This window comes from Ooceraea biroi, chromosome 10, assembly GCF_003672135.1.
Source record: "Ooceraea biroi isolate clonal line C1 chromosome 10, Obir_v5.4, whole genome shotgun sequence".
In the NCBI taxonomy this organism is placed as follows: domain Eukaryota; kingdom Metazoa; phylum Arthropoda; class Insecta; order Hymenoptera; family Formicidae; genus Ooceraea; species Ooceraea biroi.
The window spans coordinates 533,053-557,373 of NC_039515.1; the positions used below are offsets into that span (position 1 = coordinate 533,053).

The 24,321-nt window shown below is 40.5% G+C and overlaps 1 protein-coding gene across 5 annotated transcripts in view; it reads right to left on the minus strand.

The window, feature by feature from the left end:
- LOC105283632 (cysteine-rich venom protein) overlaps nt 1–24,321 on the minus strand; it is a 75,619-nt gene that overhangs the window by 48,209 nt on the left and 3,089 nt on the right. The window contains exons 1-2 of one of the 5 annotated variants that reach the window (XM_011346572.3): nt 20,287–21,040; nt 19,485–19,904 (exon numbers count right to left, since the gene is read on the minus strand). The exons of 1 other annotated variant lie outside the window; for it this stretch is intronic. The gene's annotated coding sequence lies outside the window, so the exon portion shown is untranslated. Of the gene's footprint in view, nt 1–19,484; nt 21,041–24,321 lie in introns of those variants that run through there. 3 more of the 5 variants (XM_011346580.3, XM_011346565.3, XM_011346555.3) reach the window with 3 other exon arrangements.

The window sequence follows — 24,321 nt, forward strand, 5'->3', positions numbered from 1 at the left end:
CCCTCGGGCGACTGTTGGATTGACAACGTCACGATCGTTGTTAGTCCGGCCGTTTTGCGTTTGACGTGGAATCACGGACGATACACTCGCGGCGATACGTATTTACGGGCCAGCTCCCGCCCCTCGCCCCGCGGCGCCGATTCACGTTGACTCGGTTAATTGCTCGCGCGGAGGCGGCGCAGATTCCCTCCTCTCTTCCCCTATAGTTGAATCAATTAGACGTTGGTTCTCGTACACACCATTCCTTGCAAAGTTTGGATGGAATCGATGCTGGATCGAGACGTAGACAAATAGACCGAGCACTCAGCAGCTATGCGAAGAACTTCCCGGAAATCTCCCGGGAACTTAGATCCCCCATCAGATTTCCTTTTCCTAATTTCTTCCAAATTTCGGTAAATGTTAATTAAGATTAGCGGTGACCTTACCATCTTTAATTGTTCATAATTTTGTAGTAAACGACGAAAGACGGTTAAAATTGTTTTGCGAGTTAGTCAGATAGTCAGAACCATGTCTTTGACAATATGTGTTAAAATAATTGAAATTGGCCCAATTCTTACCATTTACCCTAATTTCTAAATTTTCTAAATTCTTTTTAGATTTTATTTTTATATAATTCGATTCTGCTTGACCATATAATTTCGACGAAATGTTTGAAGATTTCTGCACTTGCTCTCGATGTTTTCTCGAAAAAGCACAATTTCCGCGAAATTGCCTTTTTAATCACCGCGCTATGACTCGTCGCTCATGGGGTCTTTTCTCTTTTGTTGCAATCGCTCCATCATAGGGTCACTACGGGTGTCCGAAAAATCGAGATCTCCCAGGATGACGTAATCCACGATATTTTAAACTAAACCCGGGCCTTGTTGAAAGGAAGGAAAGCAGGTGGAAATCCGATGGAGCAAGCAGGGCGCCTTCGTTCGCCGGCAGACGGCCACATGCAAATCCTTGGGGGGGGGGGGGGAGGTCGGAAGGCGGACTCGATGGCTGAGGGCTTTCCAGTTTATCCATATTAATGCCTCTAATTAAGCCTCAGACAGCTCCCGCGCTACTTCTCGTGCTTGCGCAAGCAAGTACGTGCAAGATCCGTGCGCGGATGTATACGAGAAAACACGTGTAGTCGCGCGCGCACGAGTGAGCGTGACAGGCGGAGCGAGTTGTAAGCGAAGTGGAGCGAAGCTGAAGAACAATATATTGATTTAGATTCGTATCTATGGCGCTCGTTTGGATACGCAAGCGAGATCAATACGAAGAAGCTCGCCATGAGTGCCGTGATACCGAGTGCTCAAAATTATGAGCTGATGCTATAACTGACGGAATCTCGTCAAATCTGAAAAGCCAGTTCTAATTTAGCGGAATAAATGCTGATGCGGAAAAGCGTACGTTGCTTGACACCTTTGAAAATATATGACTGAAGGAACAGGCAAATCGAGATCAAGAGATTGACATATTTTCAATAATATATTACAATGTTTAATAATAAAATCTTTATTATTATAAATATTTTATTATTAAAAATTTCTTTTATTCCACTAATATATATTTATACAACGTATAAAAACAGCGCAAAAATAACATGCGCGCTGTAGCAGATGCTCATATATGTACACTAATGTATTATACAATACGCTCATATCCAGTAATAAAAAATAAACTAATGAAGTAGAATATTAAACTAATAAAGAGAATAAAAGGAAGAAAGGACACCGCACTATTTCCACGTAAAATAGGTTCCGACCGATTTTCTACAAATTCTGTATACAGTTAGAGGTATCATTAGGTAGATCAACCATAATAAAGATTTTTTGAAAAAATCACTTTTTCAACCTATTGAAGCGATATACCTGATAATGATGCAGCATCCGTATTACACGACATTTTGAGATGTGCGTTGTTCCTGTGCGTGCGTGCGTGCGTGTGTGTTGCCATCATTGCTGGCAGGCTTCAGCCAGAGATGGGAACTTTTACAGTCCGTCGCACGAAGTCAGCGCGAAAATGGGAGTAACGTGCCCATAAACACTCAGTGTACGCGCAGGGCGGCCGGCGGCCGTAGATTTACTTTAATATATTGGGTCATTAAGTATGAAACTTTACAAATAGAACATAAACTTTTGCATTTTTTGGCACATGGACATGATTTATTTTCAATCGAAGTATGCGCCCATGTTATCTACACACTTCTGCCATTTTAGTGGTAGTTGGTCTATGCCTCTACTATAGAAGCCAGGAGTACGGGAATCGATGAAGTCGCGGAAGGCTGATTCGACTGCCTGTTGAGAATTGAAGAATTTTCCCACCAAGAAGTTGTCCAAATTCCGGAAGAAGTGATAGTCGGTAGGTGATAGATCTGGTGAATATGGTGGATGACGGAGAGTTTCCAATTCCAACTCCTGTAGCTTTGCTATGGTCAGTCGTGCAGTGTGCGGTCGAGCATTATCATGCAACAGAATTGGCATTGACCGATTGACCAATTTCGGTTGTTTAATAGCAAGTTGTTGCATCATTTCGTCCAGTTGCTTGCAATATACTTCAGCCGTTATCGATGTACCAGGTTTCATAAAGTTGTAGTAGATAACACCTGACCTGGACCACCAAACAGTCACCATAAGCTTCTTCTGTGTAATGTTAGGTTTCGCGTGATGTCTCGGTGGTTCATCAGCGTTCAACCACTGATGTGAGTGTTTACGATTGTCGTAGAGTATCCACTTTTCATCGCAGGTCACAATTCGATTAAAAAAAGATTCATTTTTGTGACGGGAAAGCAAAGAAAGGGAAGCCTCTAGACGTTGCGCCTGCTGCGCATCGGTCAATTCGTGCGGGACCCATTTGTCCAACTTCTTTATCTTACCAATTGCAGCTAAATAAACAATATGGTGGTGGGTATAGAAACATTGAATATCAATGCCAATTCACGTGTACTTTGAGATGGATCGGACTCTACTACGGCTCTCAAGTGATCATTATCCACCTTCGTCTTTGGTCTTCCACGTGGCTCATTAACGAGGCTGAAATCTCCATCTCTGAAGTTTTTGAACCAATTGCCCACCGTTGCTTTAGTAGTTGAACCTTCACCAAATACAGCGTTGATATTACGAGCTGTCTCCGACACTGTGGTTCCACGACGGAACTCATATTCATAAATCACACGAATTTTGGACTTTTCCATAGTTCTATAAAAAAGAATCCACCAATAAAACTAATGAAGATATTTGAACAAACAAATATGACATTTGAAGAGCGAACATACATCTATCACACTAACCTAACCTGATACTGACGTCTGGCGCCAAATTTGAGATAACAAATGTTAAAGATGGCGCTTTTACATTTGTAAAGTTTCATACTTAATGATCCAATACTTACGATTTCAAAAACTAATACGCTATTACATGTCATTAAAATAATAAACAAATAAGAACAAAAAACTAAATAAAAACTATAAAAAACAAAAAATAAAAAAGCTAATTTAAAAAACTAGAAAAATGGAGTGTAAATTCCTACCGCATCCTCCTCGTGGCGCACTCTGGGATCGTGAATTATTACTTTTGAGTAATCCTTTCACCAGCTGACTGCGGAGGTTTCATATAATGCGGACTCTACATCATTAGGCCGTACGCCGAAGCCTGCCAGCAACGATGGGAACCATGGATGTAAGAATTACTGGATGGAGTGTATGTCCGCGGGGGTGAAGCCAGAGGGGCAGAGAGGGTATGAACAACCAAGATGGCGATGACGGTTACTATCACGGTATATTTGTATATTTGTACGCAATCCAGCATGTAGGTTGTAGGTTTACTTTTCACTACTACAATTTAGAATTCTCCACGCGATGTCTTAAATCATGATAGGACGTGAAAATAGATGTATTATGTGCTATATATATGAACAACCAAGATGGCCACAATAGTGATTTCCCCTCACTCTTCAGGATTCATTCCCCTCGTCTACAACAGTACTTTACACTCCATCCAGTAATTCTTACATCCATGATGGGAATGCACACGCGCGCGCGCGCACACACACACACACACACACAGAGGAACAATGCCATCTCAAAATATCGTGTAATACGGAGGCTGCATCATTATCAAGTATATCGCTTCAATAGGTTGAAAAAGTGATTTTTTCGAAAAATCTTTATTATGGTTGATCTACCTAATGATACCTCTAACTGTGTACGGAATTTGAAGAAAATCGGTCGGAACCTATTTTACGTGGAAATAGTGCGGTGTTATTTATATTTACTCGTTTAATATTTTATACAATTTACATATCGTCCCTCTGCTCTGCGTTTACGCGTATCTCCACGTTTTTCGTTTTAATTACCGCGCGTAATGTCATGCGGTGCTTCAACGATGAAGCTGCGCCGGGATAAATGCACGTGAATACGCACGGTAATACAAACTGCCGCGAAACTATTCGCGCCTCGTTTCGAGCAGATGTAATATCCTTTGCACTTTGATGCATACCTGCGACACGTGTCGGCGCCGCGAAACTGCCAGATCCATGCGAGTCTCGTGATTACTTGCGCAACTAGAGAATAAGGTGCCTATCTCGTATTTTAACTTTGGGAAAAGACACCGGAGTACCGTCATACCTATTCGCGGTCCGGATCCTTCGAGGATCCTCCCAGGAGGCGGGACGGGCTGGCATACCGTGTTTTACAACGTGTTTATTCGTTCGTTGAACGTGCCAGTGCAATATTGCAAAGCCAGATGCATAACGGCGTGGATTCGCGAGCTCGAATTGCAAAGTGTTTCACGTACCTCATGTTCCTGGCTTTGCCGTTCGTGTCATCAACTGCTCGTCAACTAAATATTATATCATTATTAGGAGCAACCTGACTGATTTATTTTGTTAATAAACTCTTCTCTTTTTAAAAAAACTCTTTTTAAAAAATGAAGAGTTAAAACTTTAATATAACATATGTCAAAGTCATTGAAATCGGAAGTCGGAAATTGAGGTCGCTCTTAATTTTAACATTTACCTCAATTTTATTCGCAAATACCGTCTGCGAGTTCCATTTCGAACTCGAAATAATTTCTTTCATAATAACGAAACATTATTACTTTCTTTTTATTCATGTATCGCATTTCCTGTATTTTTAATCTACATGTATACAATGCTGTAGTTTTAATTAAGCGTCATAAGATCCGTGTATATTTCCATCCGTCTATTATTAAATATTATTAAATATTACCGTTGCTGCTAGTCGCAGGTTATTTTGATTCCACATTTTTTATCTTTCATGAAAATTGAAGTTAAATGATTATTTCGCAACCGTACTGGATTTTAATTGAAAGATAAGTTAAGACTCGAGTTGAGCGAGCTTATCAAAGACGTGCAGCATCTGTCAAGCTTAAATCCGTTATAAAACGGACAGCATGCTTCTTCGGGAACCGCGTGTAGAAACACATCGGACGTACAAACGTCGGTGCAATCATGCAATCGTGAACCAGCTGCAATTTTATTGTGAAAAAAGGCGGCAACGCGCAGCCTGGAATCACTTTTAATTACAGCGAGCTCGATACGAGGCAAAATGGCAGCGCGCGATCGATTCGACACCCTCTTCGGCGGCGGGTTCGAAATCTCAAGGAATTAAAAGCGGAATTAGTTCTCTCGTTTCCCTCTCTCCCGCTTTCCTTCCGCGCCTACCATCCACCCATCTGCGATACATCCGGCCAGGTCGACGAATTCGGCGTTGTACATAGAGCGAATTAGAAGTAATGGCGCAAGCGCGAATTAAAGGCGGCGCGAGCAAGCGTAACCATCCGCCGTCGACTGCTTTCGCAAAACAATTATTTATCGGCGCTGGAAGACGAGCAGATAGCTTTAATTAAAGAGCACGTGTACACAGCGGAGTGGAGAGTCCACATTTCAAGGACCGAGCGCGAGTATTTCCAGTCCTTTAGCATTTATCCGCCGCGGCTTTAATTATCGGCGTTTTCCGTTACGCGAATCGTTCGACTCGCGAGGCGCGGCAGAGTGATTAACGAGCGCAAGTAGCTATCTCGTAAACCTGGCGAAACCTGGAGGAAAAAGGGAAAAATCGCTCCTTCAGTTTCTCACGAAATTCCGGAATTCCGCGCCGAACTCTAACGCAGCGTGATGCAAGGTCTACGATGATTCGCGCGTTTTACGAGCAACGGAGGGAATTATTTTCCCAAAAATCAGACAAACAAAAGAGACAGAAATAAAATTTCCAGTCATATAAAGGATAAATAAATCCCTTTCTTCGTAGCGCAATGTTCGATAATTGCGCGATTTCGTCGCGACACTTGCGCAAACGATCTACGTACTAAGTCCTATTAAACGTTAACGCCGAGGGCTGCCGCGCGCGGATTAGCGCGATTTTATGACGAGGAAGCCGCAAACCTGCGTAACGGCCTCGCCGGCTTCAAGCTCCCGAAAATTTACGCGACCACGCTCGTTCGCGCGTTTCGTGCGGTCGCAACTCGATATTAGATATGCAAAGAAGACGAGTGCATCTCGCGCGGTGTCGTAAATCTGTCCCTGTTTACGGCCGCCTCTTAACCTGCTGCTGAAAAACAAGTTTTCCGTATATAAACAGTTATTCCGGAACGAAAATCGTCGAGCCTCGCCTTCGACGGCTTTAGAGCTCCGTCGTAGTTCCGCGCACGGTTTAATCTCTCTCGAAACCCGGCCGCGGTTCCGTTAATTAATCCCCCGCGCTTCTTAATCCCCCAGCGGAACTGCGAGCGATTCGAATGAATTTTCGGCTTTATTAAAAGCAGAAAGATATGCTGTGCGTTATGTATTATAAAAATCATCTGCGGAAACTCATTTCATGTATCGAACGAATGTCTCTACAAAACATACATCGTTATTTGTTATGATATGATACATCCTGTACATTTAATCGTCGTGAATAATTTATAATAATAACTTAATTGTTCATATATAATATAATTCAATAGTCTAATGATTTAATTATCCCTGATTGTGCATTTTCTAGATTGTTTCGCGCGCAATAATGATACAACGACAACAACATAACAATAATAACAGTAATAATAAACGCTCGACAATACCGATTTCGCTTCGGCGACGGCACGATATTTCGCGATTAGTTGCGCATTAACATAATTCGCGCCTTTGTTAATCAGACTCCGTTACAGCCGCAGTCTTATTATTTAAAATGGAACAAAGGATTACTTTAGGACCTAATTAACTCCTCGCGTGCGTCGTAATGGCGATTAGACCAGCATCCCTCCCATCCCGTCCGTTCCGATCACGAAAAGTGGTACTGTCTCTTTTCTGCCTTCTCCCGCGCGCGTATCGAAATTTCCGCAGGATGGAATTTTCGGAATGCACTTTGTCGACGAAGTTTCGCGAATCGCGCGGCCTCAGCGAAGATTCCGCATTCTTGTAAACGACGTAAGCAGGCGTGGAATAATGAAGGCTGCATCCAAGTATTCTACGCGTGCGAGCTCGCGTTCAGTTCCGGGCGGCGCGAGGAGCAGTCCGTTATTTTAGTTTTGATACCCCGGCTCTCCGAAAATTCTGCTGCTCTGGCGAAACGCGCGTCTAGTGGAATCAGAATTTTCGCAGCTCCCATGATAATCATATTAAGGCATTCTTCATTTGTGACGGCGGAATTTGCATCTGTATTCGAGGAATTAGTTTTTTATTAGAAATTTTCTTAAAAATAATACAAATCAGTATGTGTGCATTATTACATGATATTACATGATAATTTCGGGATAGATGGCCGCAAGAGAGATGACTAATCGCTCTAATTTCGCTACTGGCTGTACAGCTGTGTTATCACTCAGTCTGTGGTGAGCTGTAATTGTGTTTGCAACAGAAGATTTTGCAGAAAAAAACATCATAATTGTGAAAATATAATATTTCCATTTTAAACTTTATTGCTTTTTGAACATTTGTTCGTATTTCTGCATGAGTATCAAAAATATGTGGCATAAACTGACAAACAAGATTTTATTTAGAACTCTCCGCGTGTAGTTGACGTCATACAGTTCCCACTCACACCCGTTAGTTTTATGAGGTATTATGGTTATCTCTCTCAGATAAGCGAGAAAAATGACTATAGCAGATGACAATATTCGAAATATTATAGTTGGATACCCGTGGAATTATTATTATTATATTTTACCATAACATTTTCCTCTCCTTTTCAGATGCCGAACAAATACCTAAAGTAGGTAGTAGTCGTGGAAGAAAAGGATCTAAAAGACATTTATTAGCAATTTTTGTCAAAATCTTTTTTCTAAAAATATAAGTAGTGTGCTCTTAGATTTAATTTTAGTCTAGAATTCTTTCCCCTCTTTTGTTTACTTTTATGTTAATTTTAAAACTGTTTATCTAATTTTGTACTGTGTGGTCTCTCTCTGGCATATGGAAAAGATGGCCAAGGTCTTGCATTTCTAAAACAATATTATATATATATATTATAAATTTTTAAGTTGAGAAAGTTGTTCCACTTTTTTCTCCTGAAAGGACATAATAGCGTAATAACGATCTGATTAATTAATGATTACTGTACACTGAAAATAATATTTTTAACAGCCCTTCTTCCACAAAAAGATGATCCAACAAGTGCAAATGAAAATAATTGAATGATCGTAGTACAAACGAGATTACCACGGTCGGGGGAGAACTTGAAAAGTTTGTACTTTATAACAATAATTAATACAATCATATCGCAATTTTACCACTAGGGACCATCTACTAAAGAAGGACAAATTACATAATAAAATTAGAAGCAGTTTTGCGCGCAACTGCTCGCATTTTTTGCACGGCATAAGTAAAAAAACGCGAAGTTAACTAATCGTGTGCTCAAATTAACTCATTATCCAAAGTTTTAAGAACAATAGTGGACGTGCTATGGTTTGTAACAAACGAAATTATACGACCTTACCCATACAGCACAGAAGCTTGCACCAACATTGCAACAACGTTGCAACGTTGCAAATTGCAATGCAACAGTACAAAGACATTGCAGAGATATATATCCGCAAAATACCAGCACACTTGTAGCAACATGACATTAATATTTCGGAAACATTGCACAATCAAAATTTGTAATTAATTAATATTAATAATTCATTTTATTAAAACATTGGAGTCTTCCTATCCTAACGAGATTCGTCCAAATCTATTCGACCAATAATGTGTGATGACCAGAATCTGAGCTCGGTAATATATATGTGCATGCGGTGTTTGTCTCTTTCGACTATCTAAAGAACATGGTGGTTGTACGACGCGAGCATCATTCTGAAAGAAAGTAGTTACGTAAAAGAAAAAGGTAAGTACTTTTTTATAATATTATGTCTAATTATAGCACTTGTGTGCTGTTAATCTTGTATCTATTAATTATAATAGAGAATCACTCTATTTGCTTATCTCACGGTTTATATCACTATAACCTCAAAATTATGGAAATTCATTAGAAAACTGCATATTAATAGTTGTAAAGTTTTAATAACTTTTTCTGTTATAGAAGCTGTTCGTGAAATACACAATCATTCCATTGATGCAGAAATTGCTGAATGCATTTCCAAGTGGCTTGCTCAAGCTCCGGTTAGGATTGAGAGATCAAAGTATGTCATTTTACATATAATTCTATACATACTTGCAGTATGTATATTTTTATGTAATTTTATGCTAATATATGAATTTTAATTCCTATTTTATTTTTACAGGCAACATGCAAACAAAAACGAAGAAAATTCAATTATTTAATTAAAGGAAAAATATTTTAACATAATTAAAGGAAAAATAATATCTCAAGAAGAGGATTTTTAAGTTTTTTTTTATAAAGAACAGTTACTTTTTTTATAACAAAAATAGAGAAAATGTTTAATTCATTTTTTATTACTATTGTTATATTACATATAATTGTCTATTTATGTTAATAAATAAAAATATTGAAGTTATATAAATAAAAATATTTAAAGTATATAATAATGAATAATTATAATTATTGCAAATTCATTACATTGCAATATTATTATGACGTTTCGTTGCAATGTTCCGAAAAGCGGACATTTTCACATTCCTACAATCCCATAGCAATGCTGCAGAAACATTTCGCAGTGAATTTGCAATGTTGCTACGTTGCGGTGGAAGATTCCTGCAATATATATGCAATCTTTTCGTGCTGTATGCGTAGTGTCGAAACCGTAAAAGAAGTAATAACGAGATATGCTGCCACGTATGTCGACAGATTGGACTCTCATCTAAATCAACTAGCAAACAAACTTCTTACAGAAAAATGGGATAAACGTAGATTAAAGCGATTTAAACCGTTAGATTCCTTAAATAGATTCAAATAAATGTAATTAATATTCTCTAATCCAGTAGCTAGAAACACAATTATAGTAAGATTGTAAATGCTAAGGGTATATTTCACTAACAAGTAACACTACCCAAGTGCCACTCGCCGATTTTCTTGAAACTTTGCACACATGTAGTACATCGAAAAACATCAGACCCGTGTCTTTTTATTTGTGCTAACAACGCATTTTAAGGTTAGAAAACGCATTCGAAAAGGAGGATGTTAAAAAAGTGCCGATTTCTGCCCAAAAAGGTGTAAGTAAAAGGGATAGTGTTTTTTTTTATAGATTTTGACCTCCTGAATACTATAAAGCAATTGAAAAATGCGTGAGCGTTAGGGAACACCTTGAAAATTGAGTTTAAACATGGTATATTTAGAAATTCGGATGATATATGGAGCCAGGACAAAATACGTCCGTGTGAGTTTTTTGGGAGGAAGGAGGCAGAGGGAAATAAAAATATGTTTTGTGTGCATTTGTGAGCGAAAGCGTAAGTAACTGAGTACGGGGAAAGAAGGAATAATCTCATTCTCTGCCGAACCCGGAACCGCAAGGAGGATGCGACGAGATGTTGGGTCCATTTTTCTATTTTTTTTGTTTTGTTCTTTCACTGATCACTGATTACTGATTATTACAAACACATCTCCTTTTCGCCCGTCCCCTTTCCTCAAAAAACTCACACGGATGTATTTTGTTGTGACTCCATACATCATCCGAATTTCTGAATATATCATCTTCAAGCTCAATTTTCAAGGTGTTCCCTAACGCCCATACACTTTTCAATTGTTTTATCGTATTAAGGAGGTCAAAATCTATAAAAAATACTATCCCTTTTACTTACACCTTTTTGGGCAGAAATCGGCACTTTTTTAACATCCTTATTTAACACTATAGCACAATGGTAACTAACGCTACTCCTGAACGTTATTCTCTTACAGCTTTTATGACATTATTCTATTATGATTTCATTGTCTGAATGTTTGGCATTAATTTTACGAGATTCGGAATGGCAGATTCAAAATCGCGGACTGAAATCGCAGAATTTTCAAAACTTTTATTCAAAGTCAGTTTCGAAGAAGTGTTTTAGACCCATGATTACGATTTTGGTAACAGTTATATCAATCTAGAGGTGGCGGATGAAAAATGGCAAATTCAATATGGTGCATCCAAAATGGCGGACCCAAATTCCAATTGTTTTAAATTAGTTTCAAAGACCATGTTTGTGGTGGTTTTCGAGGTCACTGTTTACAATGTTAATAGTAGTTTGACAAAATTCCTCTAGATTGATATAACTGTTACCAAAATCGTAATCACGGGTCTAAAACACTTCTTCGAAACTGACTTTGAATAAAAGGTTTGCAAATTCTGCGATTTCGGTCCGCGATTTTAAATTTGCCATTTCGAATTTCGTAAAATTAATGTCAAACATTCAGACAATGAAATCATAATAGAGTAATGTCGTAAAAGCTGTAAGAGAATAACGCTCAGGAGTAGCGTTAGTTACCATTGTGCTATAGTGTTAAATTTTTGAATGCGTTTTCTAACCTTAAAATGCGTTGTTGTTAGCACAAATAAAAAGACACGTGTCTAATGTTTTTCAATGTACTACGTGTGTGCAAAGTTCCAAGAAAATTAGCGAGTGGCACTTGGGTAGTGTTACTTGTGAGAATATACCTACATGTTCCTTTGAATTATTCGATTTACTTAATGTCATCACGACAGATTGTAAATATTCTGGGAGATAATAAAAAAAATTAACTCATTATTCGCGATTTTAATTTTTGCGGTGTGTCTCACTTCGACGGAATGGGATAGAGACATTCTAATCAGAAATTGGCCAACATCATCAGTCCGACATGTTTCTACAAAATCCTACGAGAAAGAAAGAAATATACACTATCTCATCATCTCTAATCTAATTTATAATAACTAATAACATCTAATTTATAATAAGTATGACTAACTTACAACGTATGACGACCGATAGACATCACACGTTACGTATAATTTATAAATAATATACCAAACGTAAAGAATATATCACATTTTAATAACAATTCTATTGTAAAGATGACAAATCTTGAATTAAATTCTTTATACAACTTTGCTGGATATATTTTAAACTCTATTACGAAAATATGTAAAGAGTGTAATAGTTGTTTAAAATCAGTAGGGTCAAAAATTTTATTGCAATACTTATTTACCAGATCCGTGCAATTTACTAACACTATGCATTCTGCATTTAACTAAATGTATATTAATAAGATAATAAATCTCATTAATCTCGTTAATATAATATATTAATCATAAAATTATATTTTGAATAATGATATAATAATAATAAACTAATAAAATCTGAAGCAGAACAAAAACGTTTGCTTCTTTAAAATCGTGTTACAATTTCAGATTAAAGTAATTAATATATTTTTATAATTAAAACTCAACGGGAATTGTTGAAAAATGGTGGACCAAGTGATCTTTTTACGGCCAGTCTTTGATTCAGAGTGTCTCTAGAATGGGAAGGAGCGAGAATAAGCCCATGAATATCATCCGGCCCGTTCCAGGGACCGCTCCGCAACCATCAAAATTGCTCTCGTGATGAGAGCAAACGAGACAAGCTTGCAACACGCGAGGTACTTTCGGGGATGAATCATTGCTCAACGTGAAACAACTCTCGATTTATAGGGATCGTTGACAGCTCTTCGCAAACTTTTACATATTTTTCCTTGCACGTGATCATAACTTGCAATGTGGATTCGCGCACAGTGCAACATCTACTCGTGACAGTAATTCATGTTTTATGATAGCTTATCAAGTACATATATAAGTACTATATAAGTATAGTGTATTAAATGTATTAGATGTATGTTTATGCTATACACGTTGGTCCAACTTATCCGAACGCCAACGTGTGTAGGGATAGTTGCTCTGCATTGGCCCATGCTCGCCTACGTTAGCTACTGTTCGGATCGCTGTCGGTCTTTGTGGCACGAGTCAAAAGACGTTGGACCAACGCTCCAATGTGTAGTGGGAGCGTTGATCCAACATCGCTCAATATGCTTCATAATTTTCAACTTTTTGGCCGCTTTTTGAAGATTTGTACGAACGTTGGTGAACGTGTAGACGACAGCATTTGTCTGCATTGACATTCGGCTGCATTGGTCTACGTTGGGAGTTGACGTTGGTTGGGCCAACGTGTATAGCTAGCATTTAGTTTTAGTCACTTTTTGCTTTAGGTCACGTTTAATCACGTTTTCACTTTAGGTGCATAATGTATACACTACAATGCATTCATCAAAATATTAATACTCCCAATCTTTTACGATTTTCTGCCATGTTTTGGGTGATATTTGAATTCATTTGCGAAAAAAGTTTCTTCGTATTTTATTGTTAGTCATGTCTCGAAAATATTATTATATATTATATATTTTATATATATAATATTAATACTTTTACTATGATTCGCCAGAGGAATATTAACAAGGAAGGATGTATTATTAATCGATCATAACTGGCAATAATTCGACAAGATGGTCAGTCTTAATCCGCAAATTGTTAGACATAGATGGTACGTCTTAATTAATACTAAGGAGTATCATTTTTCATTCAAATCCGAGTTTCTGCGCGCCAACAGGATTCGTCTGTCTTAAAACGCAGAATTTTTGCTGAAAGGCAACCTCACATTTAATAGAATCAATTAAACAATTAAAAACCCCAGTTATTGCCAGTTATGATCGATTAATAATATATCCTTCCTTATATAATATTAATACAATTAAAAAGTACTGCATTGATTGGAAGAAATGGTAATTCGAAGACACCAAGTTGGATAAATATGCCACATGCGGAAAAAAACTTTCCAGTTCAAGTTGAAAATGATGTGCTGAATATGAAAAGCATACAGTGCTGGCAAAAAGTTCCGGAACGGTTTAAAATCTTGGAAAATAATGATTTAGTGGAAAAATGTTTCAAACAAAAAGCATAGGGCTTAAAAAAATCTATTAGATGATGATATCTATTTGACCTTGGTATGACCTTGGAAAACCCGGTCACGGTCAACATAAAAATCTTAAATGGAAACCCCTATTTTTTATTACATATTCTTGTAGCTTAGCTCGAGAGCTTTTCGAAACGCTATAATAAATGTTTTTTCTCTTACGTATTTTTTGACTTATAAGGCTTGAAGGTTACACAGTACCGCCGGCATTAGAATTACTCAAGGTGTACCGCATGGAGGTTGCACGGTCGGATTTATATCTCTTTTGTGTGTGTGTGTGTGTGCGTGTGCGCACGCGCGTGTGTGTGTGCGTGTGTGTGTAATGTCGTTGTTCGTACATACGAGTATAAACTATTTTTGTGAAGTTAGTTTTATGAAGAACACACACACACACACACTCATACACGCACGCACACACACACGCACGCGACACACGCACACTCATACACACACACACACACAAAAGAGGTGTAAATCCGACCGTGCAACCTCCACGCGGTACACCTTGGGTAATTCTAATGCCGGCGGTACTGTGTAACCTTCAAGCCTTATAAGTCAAAAAGTACGTAAGAGAAAAAAATTTATTATAGCGTTTCGAAAAACTCTTGAGCTAAGCTACAAGAATATGTAATAAAAAATAGGGGTTTCCATTTAAGATTTTTATATTGACCATGACCGGGCTTTCCAAGGTCATACCAAGGTCAAATAGATATCATCATCTAATAGATTTTTTAAGCCCTATGCTTTTTGTTTGAAACCTTTTTCCACTAAATCATTATTTTCCAAGATTTTAAACCGTTCCGGAACTTTTTGCCAGCACTGTATATAGCTTTCCATTGCTCATCGCGTTCACTATTGTTTTTCGAAGTTACATTTATCGTTAAATCATGACATATGCCGTATTAACAAATCTCGATGTCAACTCTTCAAAAACGTGAAAAAGCGAGTATTTCAAATTCAAATAATAATTCCAGAACGCTGAAAAAAACTAAAACTTTTGCATGCATCTAATACGTGTCGTGCAAAGCGCATTTTATAAATTTAAAAACAAATTTACGGAAATTGATGTTTTCGTGCTGAAAAAATAATTTTCGATTTCCGAGTCGTGATGGACCAGATTGAATAATGGGGACAGTTGCGCGCGTTGACTTTTGCTTGAGATATTTATATTTCTCAAGAATGGACTTGTCCGCGGAAACACGCTGGAAAGATTGCAAGGGGTTGCCGCACATTGTACGCGACGCGGTGCAAATATTACGTTGCTTTATAGCAGATTACCGGCACTAGTATTATAGTTACTCTGAACAAATAAACGCGATAATCCACACGCGAAATTTAGTACGTACACAAAAATCGTGTGCGTGCGAATAACATTTATGGAAAACGAACAATCGAAATAACAATCACGAACGTAATTGAAAGTTGCGTACACGAATCCGCAAAATTCTTTATTATAAATTAACGTTTGACAACTAGCTAGCAAGAAATGTTCAGTGAACGTGAATGCACAGCTAATTGTAAACATTTATCGAAACTGTCAAATTAAAGCGCTTGGCATTCAATAAGGCGGTCTTGTTCGACGATTCCCCGATCATACTCATGATCAATAAATAAATAAATAAACTCGAATGAGAGAGAGAGAGAGAGAGAGAGAGAGAGAGAGAATTACCTGCGCGATTACTGCGTGATCGTTATGTGAATCCTTGCAACGTAATAGAGAATAAACATATCTTTGTGCACAGACGACCTAGTTTGTTTTACAATTACGATTTCTCTCTGCGCAAATACTGCAAGATAATAATACCAAATATGATAGCAGTATATAATAGCAATGGGTAAATTGTCATAAAATTTACTTTGATTCGTAATATCGAAAGGCAAAATAACAGAAATAAATATATTATAAATATATAATAACGTGTAGTTTGAAAGGCGGTGCGCGCGACTACCGTGTGCTGCGGATAATCGTCCAAACTGCCTTGTTTGCCATGATATTTTCAATAATAATAATAACGCGTGGGACGCATATTTGTAATTGAATCTTATAGCTCGTTGTGATCGGAAACAAATTATGCGCTCATCGATTTAAAAAAAAAAGAAAAAAAAAGAGCTTTTTTTGCGGTTGCGCAGCTGAGCGTAATGGACTTATTAATTCCGACCCGTTATGAAAACGGAGTATACAGCCAGCTGATACGCAGAGATGGTTACTAAACCAGAAATATTTCCCTCTGCTCTTAGAGCGCGTATAGGCAAACAAATTGCATTCTGCCGCGCTTAAATTTTTCACCGCGCGACGATATCGCATTTCCCTGAGAACAACGCGCGAATAAAACACCGGAGTACGTTAAATCGGCAGTTTTTATGCCATATCACGGGATGAAAATGTGTTCCCACCTTGCCGGAATACATACACGTGCCCGCGCGATATTTCGAGGATTTCAAAAGGCTTTCCAGGGATTCTTGAAAATATTATTCTCGAAGCGCGTCGTTCGGAGAGATGAAGAAGCCGCGTATAAAAATGTTTAAAAACTTTTTTGCGATATTGAAATGAGGGTGGGATAAAAACAGTTTGCCGGGAATCAATGGCGTTCTCGTAACGATGAACGGACGAGCGAGTGCAAACGGACGATAGCAAAAATCACACGCGGCGTTTCATCCCCTTCGCGGCGATTTGGCGATTCGTGTGGCGATTGCCTCATCCGAAACAATTCATAAAATTGTTAAGTGCATGCAAAAGTTTTAGTCATTTTTCGTTTTTTAGATATATGTAATATATGCAATAAAATTCATCAAAATATTTGCCCTCATTTTTTAATGATTTTTTATCATTCTTCTTCTTAAATTTCGAATTCCTTTGCGAAAAAAGATTTTTATTTCAGCCAAAATATCTCAAAAGTACTGTTCAGTTAAAAAGTACTGTATCGATTGGAATAAGGGATAGGCGCCATGTCGCCATGTGAATTTGCCGCCTGCAAAAAAGCTTTCCAATCCAAATCCAAAATGGTTTGCTGAATACGAAAAGCATATATAGCTTTGCATTGCTCATCGCGTTCACTATTGTTTCTCGAAGTTATATTGGATTGTAACAAAAGTTCGTAGTTTTTTTTAGTAAGATTCCAAGACAATTATATGTGTATTTATAGTATATGTATAGTATAAGTATAAATATAGGTATGTGTAATTATATATGTGTATAAATATTTATTCAATACATGCATCGTTCCTTTCCACTACCATTTGCCATCCTTGCCATAGCTTCATGAATCCGTTCTTCCAGAATTTCTCATTTTTTATTTTCTTGTCTGAGCGTTCCTGATCTTCAAGGTTACAATCACCAATTTTGAATCGAGCAAAACATTTGCGAACAGTAGTTTCAGCTACTACAATATCTCCATAAACGTCACATATCTTTTTGGTTGCTTGCACTGCGGTTTTACTCTTCCAAAAGTAAAATAACATAAGATATCGATAATGCACCTTGTTTTCTTCCATTTTCAAATGGATATACAACAAACAAACCTGAATCGATTTGATTGTGCTTAAAAGAGACACACAATGTCACCATTTAGAAAATATGTGCATATGTACATATAAATGATTAAGTTATACGTTACAAAGTTTCACGCATTTTAATGCCATCTATTAGAAAATGCTACGAACTTTTTTACAACCCAATATTTATCGTTAAATCATGACATGTTTTACAAACTTTGACGCCGACTCTTCAAAAAGTGAGAATTCATTTAAAGTTTAAATAATAATACCAGAACGTTGGAAAAAAGACTAAAACTTTTGCATACACCTAATATTTCCACGACTCGTGTCTTCCCGCGGGGGCGCAATTGCGACAATTTTACGTGTCTAATTCCACGTGGCGGTTTATTCCTCCCGCGGGATGCACGTAATCCGATAATAGCTGCACAAGCTGGAGCAAAACGAGTTCTCATTCGTCGCGCGCGCTCATTATTCGCGAGGAATCGTTATGCTACGTAATAATAAAACAAAACTCGTGAAGTCGCTACAAATCGAGCGCGAATCGCAAGCGAGAAACCGCTCGAGAGAGACAGGCATCGTCGAATTTCGCGTCTCATTGATCGCAGGTGCGAGTGAGATCTCCTCGAAACCATTACGGCCGATAAAGGACGTGCGATGCGCGTGGTAAATTTCGCGCAAACCGTGACTACAATTTTATCCGCATTCACTCCTCGCGCTCGTAAACGTGAATGCGAAACGTAAACGCGCCACGCGATTTCCGGCGGTAGACGCGCGTTAACGCGCCGCGGTTAACCGAGAAGACGCGGAAGCTCTCCGCGTTTGAGCACGTTTCTCGGTTAAAGCCGAGAGGAAACGCAGAAACGTAGAAAGATCCACGTGAAAACCTACGTAAAAATAGGCGAGACTCGTAAAAATACATGGAGCTCCTGCCGGTTCGATTCCGACGCGAATTAATGGCGAACGCGCGGAGAAGACGCGCTCGAGTGTGACGCGAAGATCGATCGCTACGTACTCGCGTTTATCCGATATCGGATTACATTTTTTATTTGATTTATCAGTAATTTATCAATCTTTATTACGGGTTCTAGATTTTATCAAAAGAAGCGGTTTCGGAGTACACAGATCGACTCGTAGCCATGTCGATGCTTCGATGAGGATCGATGGAGCGTTCTGCCTTCGCGAGCTTATCGCAGCTTATCCGTTTAGCGAAGGACGATTCTTGAAGCGTGTTTACTGAGTATCTCGCGCGATTAACGTTTACATTACACGTACCAGCGAGCGGAAAGCCGTGTACTCACACAGCCGAGTCGCGTCGAAGGATATTTACGCAGCCCCGAGTCTCAAGCCCTCGCCGAGACAGCGGAAGTGCTACGCTGCTCGCGGGGGAAATCGCGGCCGCGCGGGCGAGAAGCGTGAAGAGTCGCGTCGATTAATTAGCGGCAATTATACAGCGGCTCCCGGATAATTAGCAATGCTTAATCCGCGCGCGCGTTGGCTCATCCGATCTCATCGCGAATAACGCGCCGCAAATGCGCGCGAGCGTTAAACCGCACTACACACGCACACACGCACACCATACGCGCGTGTTCGCGGAAATCGAATTCCTTATCCGCAGGTAATTTAACAACCGACAACGCAGCGATTAATGCGCCGGTCCGGCCACCTGAGAGCTTTACCGTATATGCTGCAGGGAATGCTGCTCGACACGTTGTTCATCCGGTACTTCCGGTACTTGGGTTCGCGTTCTTCCTCGCGACGTTAATCTTCGTAACGTCCTCGCTCGGACTGACGAGCTTAGTCACTCACACGGTGGTTCTTTCTATCGCACGTTGAATCAAGTACCGAGCTTGCAACATGATTTCTTTCACTTTCGTTGTTTTGCGAGGAACAGTAAGTATAATGCACGTCCGGTCCCACCGACTGCTTCAGATTGTCCAGACTGTCCTCGCGAAATGCACTTTGATGAAGAAGTATTTTGATGATACTTCGAGATTGAAGGGATGATTTCAGCGAGTTTTTAACACTCTCGATACTGTCACACACATCGGTCGTGTTCCTCAATCCTCACGGGCCTCGAATCGGACTCGGAATGGCGACTGTCGAAATTCCAAATGGAAAAATTGAACGGCCAATTGGTAAACAAGACTGCGCGCAATTTCCGTAATAATTAAATAATAGAAGCCAATCGCGGATCACAAATCAGGATCAACAATTAGAGTGCATCAACTATTGACGCAGCGACAAATTCGGCCGCAAGTGTCGCGTGATATAATTTAAAGGACCAAACAGCGCGGGAATAAACCTAATGGTGGAACTAACGAAGGGTCAACGTATAATTAACGCGGAAGTAAATGTAATTGGGGACGAATCCTTCTCATTGGAAAACTCATTGAAAAACAAGACTCTAACGTGACAATCGTACGCGATGCTGATTTCATATATCCAATACAGTAAAAATAAACTCAACCGCACGCTAACGTTAATTCTCGCTAATGAACGCGCGAGGTCGCGCAATTAACGCGGAAGAGTAATCGGAAAGTGTTCGGCCGCGATCCTCCAAGATCCTCCTCGGCGTCGGAACAAGGCTCGTCTCTTCCGGGGCAGGTTGCGGAGCTTCAAAGGGACCACACGACACACTGACACACTATTCTATCACATAATTCTGCTGCAGCAGGCTTATCGATCCTTAATCACCGGGAACCGGAAGCGCGTTTTATGAGTCAACTTTTCTCAAAGACGATACTCCGACGGTATCGCCAGCATTGGAGCCCTTCGTGTCCTTATCCCTGTCGGAGGTCGCCGCACCCGGGTCCATCCTCCCGACGATCCGCGACCAATCGTCGTTCTCTTCGATCGCCTCTCTCGATCGCGATTCGCTCACTGCACCAAAACAATCGGGACTTCGCGGTCACGCGGTCTCGCCCGATTCGCTGCCGTCCGTTAACGACCGCTGACCTATTAATCGTTCCACATCGTTCACATAATACGCTAAATTAGGCGATTTTCGGCCTGTCAGATCTCGATCGTAGAACCGAACGAATGACGATGCGGATCGACCGCCGGAAGAAGGATGGCGAATCGAATATCACGCCGTCGTCGTCGTCGTCGGGATGAACAGATGGATGATCCTTGCTCAAACCGTACGACGATACTGCGACCGGCGGCACGCCACCGTGATGAGAACCTATCCCGAAGTGTTCCGTGCCGCGGCGCGCGGCTCTCTGCGTGAGAGGGCGAGCTTGCGAGGCGGCGCAAGCTCTCGCAAAGCTCGGGAAGCTATATGCGCGCCCTGCACTTTGCGGAACTTGTCCGGAGAGAAAGCCCGGCGATGTCGAGAGGACCGCGACCGAAAATTCGTGCGCACAAGTATTAGCGCACCGGATATCGGCACCGCACTCCCGCGAGGCGATACATGCACGTACACACACATGCATACACGTGCATATACGTACGTACGTGCATACACGACGCGGTACATTATTATTAAGTTATTAATTATGCGTGACCAATTTTAAACGATGTCCGCGGTTTATTTGACGCAGTTTTTCTTCATCTTCGGAAAATGTAACGGACGTTACTGGGAATTGTATTGCCGTATTCGTCCCATCCACGAGCGTGATCATCCACTTAACGACTGTTGATTTCGCAGTCTCGAGTTTTTCCTGGTAAAATTCCCGAACGGACAGATATATCATTATTTTCAAGATGAAAGACCTCGAAAATTTATGGAGCGCCGTTACGCGGGAAGGGATAACAGGATGCTTGTTCGTTTTTCTTCATTCGGAGATACGGGAGGGATGGGGGGAGGAAAGAGAGGGGGGGGGGAAGAGATTTATAAATCGACGGGATGTGCGCGGGTTGAAGATGCTCCGCCGACCGTGAAATTCTGAAAGTATCTTTGTGGTTAAAAATCTGCTAAAGGCATAAAGTGGATGATTGACGTCTCATGATGGATTATTGATACTGAAATATTGGAGATTTATTGTGAAGCGCGCTCCTCTTTATAAGTCACGATTCTGAATAAACTATTGACGTTTCACGAAAATCCCGAAAAATGAAGGCATAAGAAATGAAGATAATCGTATGTAGACACAAAATAATGCAACATTTTATCCCCACCAAGAACTCAAAGCAAAGCTCGGACGAAGAACATCCATCCAACATTTTACGACAGGTAAAAAATGTAAAAATGATGTCAGCGACTTTCATTTTGTAACTTTATATGTCGGGCGGTCAATATCGACATGGAAAAAAAGATAAGCCGTTTACTGACATCTCGTAGAAACATGTGGCAACTGGAAATAACGACAGGTAGGAATCTCCCGCTCAGAAGAGTCAACATAAATCCCGACCAATCGAAGATTGCAAATTTATCCCGAATGAAGAGGACTAATCGTAAAATGAAAAAGAGAATAAATTCGAAACAGACTGGAATGTTCTGCTCGGAAAGATCAATATTGATTCCGGCCAACCGAAGATTGCAGATCTATCCCGAATAAAGGATCAATCGCGAAATGGAAAAAAAGGAGCAATTCGAAGTTTACCGAGACAGTCCTTAGCACGTTCGTAGTTTCAGGACATCGTATCTGAAAAGACATTGCCAACATTGCTCCAATAATTACCAAGAAAACATTGCGCAACCTTCCTGGCAAGTTTAGATCGCGTTGCAATTTTTATAAACGTCATCCGGTCCAGACTGTGACGCGGTTTTCCCAGCTCGCGAATGCACACGTGGGTACGAGGCGAAGGGGATGTACAGGGTATCCAATGAGGGAGAATTCCACGACGAATGCGCTTGTCAGACTTTATTTGCGAGAGCCAGCTACGTGACACCGGTGGCGGGCGGTATCGCGCTCTTCCGGAAAGGAAAATGTTTATGATGCGCGGGCGGTAACTAAAACGCGTGCCACCCTCTGCCCTTCCGCCCAACAACCCCATATAACAATGATACGCGCGTCAGCATAAACCGGCATTGTCCCGCGTACCGAATCGAGTCACGCGATCGATACGACGACGACGACGACGACGACGACAACAACACCGGTATCTCTCCCGGGCGCCACCCTCTCTCGGACTGGCGGGGGAGGAAGCGCTCCTTCACTCTTGAGCAGATCGGACGGATAAGTTTGTTTATCCAGGGGGGACAAGAAGTTTCCTTAAGCGCACACACGGCGCAATCTATACCTATCGTAGCCGAGTGACCCGGGGGATGTACGAACGCCGGTATTCCGCGCGATAGCGTAGTATCTCTCGCTCGCCGTCTCTCTCTCTCTCTCTCTCCTTTTTTTTCTGTCCCTCTTTCCCTCTCGCATGAAATTTCGAGTCGAGAAATTTTCCGCCGGTCCCAACCGCCAAAAGCAAATTCAAAGCGCGAGCGAGCTTATTTTACTTCGCTCGTCTTGAACGGATTCGAGTGTTTCCTCGAGTGAATACAGAGTTAATCGTTAATCGTCGACGACGAAACGCGCCAAAGGGCAATGCTCGTAGCCTCTCGCATGCGAGAGACAAAGATGAAACCCCGAGGGCAGCAAAAGGGTTAAGATCCACCGTGTTGACGAGCCGGAATTGTTTACCATGACAAAGGAAGGGCCGGACAGTCGGAGAGTTTCCTCTTTATCTCGGTTAATAAAGGCGACATTTCCGGGACGCGTGTCAGAAGAAGGGCTAATCAGCTATTCTCTCTTTCTCCCCGCCATCCCTCTGCGTCGCCCTCTCTTGCTCTTTGCGAAACATGCTCGTGCATATGCATCACCGTGTGCATCTTTATTCGGAGACATTGCGCGCGCGCGCGCGCGAGAGAGAGAGAGAGAGATATTGATTGATTGCGATTTATTTAGCTCCAGTAGCTACATTAAATATAACGCTTACAATATTTAGAATAACAACTACGCTTATTATCTAATATTACTATCTAGTATTGCACTCCCACCTCCATCCCTTCCCTTAATATAAGGCACCAAGGCTCTTTTAAACCTTTTCGGATCCTGTTCCCTTCTTATTGCTTTAGGTAAATCATTGTATAATTTAAATCCCGTTGCCTTGATAGAGAAATCGCCGAGTTTCCGCGAGCGTCAGGATACCGGAAGCGAGGTAACAACCTAATTATAACAAAAACTCGCGGAGCAAACCCGCTCATTACCGAGCCCCGTAGACGTCACGAGCATCCGAATATCTGAAAAGTTGAAACGCGCATAGGATTTACAAGCGTAATATTTTTAGCGCGCAAGCCGAGCTCTTTTACACTCTCGGCGTTCACAGCCGCTTTTCTCTTGGCTGCGAATGTCGTGAAAAATGTGTGCGCTGCCTCGGCGAATATTCAACGAAGAGATTTTTTTGTGATGGCACAACTCGCGACTCGATGTTACGCATCTTAATAATTTAACCGTAATAATAAACCATTAATATTTTGATAATTAATTAAAATGATGTCTTTGCTTTACACGGAATTTATGAGCGAGCTACGTTTTACTGATAATAATAAATTGCGGCTGCGACAGATGTAACTGAAATTCG